A 3,636-nucleotide genomic window follows, 5' to 3' on the forward strand; every position below is an offset into this window, starting at 1 on the left:
TCTCTCAAATATCTGTAAATTGAGTCTACTTTTTAACATTATCTAAAAACAATATTAAATCATAATGTCAAGAGATTTCCATACTATGGGAAGCAGAAAGGTAAGTAGTAGAGATATCAGGGCTACTACTCCTGTATCAGCTTATACCAGTGGCGGTTTTGTGTACTGTTCACACACAGTAATAAACAACAACAACAATAAAAACAACAAAAAACAAAACAGAAACAACAAAAATCCCCAAAACCAAAAAAAACCCAAAAAACAAAAAAAAAACAAACAAACCCAAAACAACAACAACAACAACAAAACAAGAAAGAGTGATGAAATTAAATTTAAAAAATGGCATTTCATTTCAGGAACCTGGGATTTATTTTAAGCTGTTTTTTGAGGAATAAGGCCAAATGTATATTGAGAAATATTGGATGTGGGATTTAAGAAGGTTGTAAACCCAGTGACTCAAAACCTTAATTAATGTGATGCAAATAGAAGGACCAGTGCTTCTGAGACCCCTTTGCTTGGCTCAGCTGTGAGAAGGACCCCTCATTTGATGAGACTGGGCTAGTAGTCTGTTCATTTTCTCACAATGCATTTTACTGAGTTTCATAATGTTGTTCCTGTTTTCATTTAGCTGCCATATAATCAGCTATCTCTTTGAAGAACAATAATCAAAATAATTTTAATCATGTTAAATTTGTGCCAGATTTATGTAAACTATATATGCCTGCTTATTACATTTGAAAAGACAAATTCTTCTTTAGAAAAAAATTAAAATTAAACAGTGTTAGAATTCTATGACCTAAAAGATCATCTTAATCCAACCCTTTGTTTTTTTATGATTACAAAGAAGAGTCACACCCGTGTTTGTGGCAAGACTTAATTCTGGAAGTAAAATTTAGTTATAGATATGATTGGAAAATTGATTGTTCACCACCATTATTAAGAAACTGTTTTTATAAAGGAAGACACAGTATTGGCAGATCATTTGGGGCAAGTTGTTTTGTAGAAGATAAGCATTTGTTGAGGGTTTGCCCTGTATCAAGCATTTTATATACATTTGTTCATTTACTCTTCCCAATAACACAATAAAAATACTATACCTTTTACAGATTAGGAAACTCAAGTGCAGATGTTAAATAATATCACAACTTTGGCCAGTTAATGTCAAAGACGTAGTCAAAACAGGTCTCTGTGATACCAACATCTATTCTCCTACTTAAGAAAAATTCTTCCCTTTTTCCAGTTTTCTTGAGAAATAATTGATACATGTCGCTGTATAAGCTTGAGGTATACAGAATGATGATTTATATGTATATATATATATATATATATATATATATATATATATATAATGAAATGATTATCACAGTAGGTTCAGCCAACACCCATTTCTTACATAGATACATAAAAAGAAAAATAAGAATAAGGAAAAAATTTTCCTTATGATGATAATTCATAGATGATAACTTATCTTTTTGTGATGATTTACTCTGTTAACAATTTTCCTGTATATTTATTAGCTATAGTCATAGTGTTGTACATTACATCCTAGTACTTATTTATCTTTAACTGGAAGCTTGTACCTTTTGATCAACTTCCTCTGATTCTCTCTCCCTCTATACCCTGCCTTTGGTAAACACAAGTCTGATCTCTTTTTCTATGAATTTGGGATTTTTTTCTTAGTTTTGTTTTTGTTTTTGTTTTTTTAGATTCCACATAAAAGTGAGATCATACAATTATTTGTCTTTATCTAACTTATTTCACTTACCATAATGTCTTCAAGATCCATTCATGTTGTCACAAATGGTAGGATTTCTCATTTCTTATGGCTGAATAATATTCCATTATCCATTAACCCATTGATAAACATTTAGGTTGGTTGTTTCCATGTCTTGGCTATTGTAAATAACACTGCTATGAACATGGAGATACAGATACCTTTTCAAGTTAGTGTCTTTGATACCTTTGGATATATTCTCAGAAATGAAATTGCTGGGTCATATAGCAGTTCTATTTTTTAAATCAATTTGAGGATCCTCCATACGGTCTTCCATAGTAATACCAATTTCCATAGGCTATACCAGTTTACAATCCCACCAACAGTGCACAAGGGTTTCCTTTTCTCCACAGCCTCACCAGCACTTGTTATCTCTTGGCTATTTGATGATGACCATTCTAATAGGCATGAGGTGATATCTTATTGTGCTTTTAATTTGTATTTCTCTAATGACTAGTGAGATTGAGCATCTTTTCATACCTGTTGGCCTTTCATGTATTCTATTTGAAGACATGTTTATTCAGGTCCTTTGCCCATATTTTCAATATTTTTTTTCTTTTGTGTTGGTTTGTTGTTTTTTTTGACATTGAGTTGGTATGAGTTCATTACATTTTTTGGATATTAACCCTTATGAGATATATGGTTTGCAAATAATTTTTCCCAATTTGTAGATTGTCTTTTCACTTTGTTTATACTATCTTTTGCTCTGTAGAGTATTTTTAGTTGGATGCAGTCCCACTTGTTTATTTGTTATTTTGTTGCTTGTGCTTTTGGTATTGTATACAAAAAATTATTACCAAGACCAAAGCCAGAGAGCTTTGTTCCTATGTTTTCTTCTAGGGGTTTCTTCTATGAGTTTAATGGTTTCAGGTCTTATATTTAAGTCTTTTATCCATTTCAAGTTAATTTTTGTGAGTGGAATGATGTATGGGTCCAGCTTCATTCTTTTACATGTGAATATCCAATTAAATGCCATTGGAATCTTGATAGAGATTGCATCGATCTACAGACGGCATTTGGTAGTATTCACATCTTAACAACATTAATTCTTTCAATTCATGAACAGGGGACACCTTTCCCTTTATTTGTATCTTCTTCAGTTTCTTTTTCAGCATAGAAATCTTTTAACTCCTTACTTAAATTTATTTCTAAATATTTGTCCTTTCTGATGCTATTATAAATGGGATTAATTAATTTATTTTTTTTCAGAAATTTCAGTGTTAGTGTATAGAAATGCCACTGATTTTTGTATGTTTTGTATCTTGCAAATTTACTGAATTCATTGATTAGATCTAAAAGTTTTTGAGTACAGTCTTTAGGACTATATATATATATATAATCATATCATCTTCAAATGCAGGCAGTTTTACTTCTTCCTTTCCAATTCTGATACCTCTTATTTCTTTTTATTGCCTGACTACTCTAGCCAGGACTTCTAGTAATAGGTGGAACAAGAGTGGTAAGTGTGAGAACCCTTGTCCTGTCTCGATCATAAAAGAAAAACTTTCATTCTTTCACCACTGAATATGATGTTAGCTGTCAGGTTGTCATATACAACCTTTATTATGTTGAGATATGTTCCTTCTATGCCTAATTTTTTAGGAGTTTTTATCATGAATAGATGTTGAATTTCACTGAATGCTTTTTCTGAGTCTATTGAGATAATCATATGATTATTTTCTTTCATTTTGTTAATATGATAGATAGATCTGTGTATGTTGAACTATCCTTGCAAACCAGGGATAAATCCCTCTTGGTCATAGTGAATGAAACTTTTAATCTGTTGCTAAATTTGATTTACTAATATTTCATTAAGAAAATTTTCAACTTTGTTCATTAGGAATAATGGCCTGCAATTTTCT

Source organism: Lynx canadensis, chromosome B1 (genome assembly GCF_007474595.2).
Source record: "Lynx canadensis isolate LIC74 chromosome B1, mLynCan4.pri.v2, whole genome shotgun sequence".
Classification (NCBI taxonomy): domain Eukaryota; kingdom Metazoa; phylum Chordata; class Mammalia; order Carnivora; family Felidae; genus Lynx; species Lynx canadensis.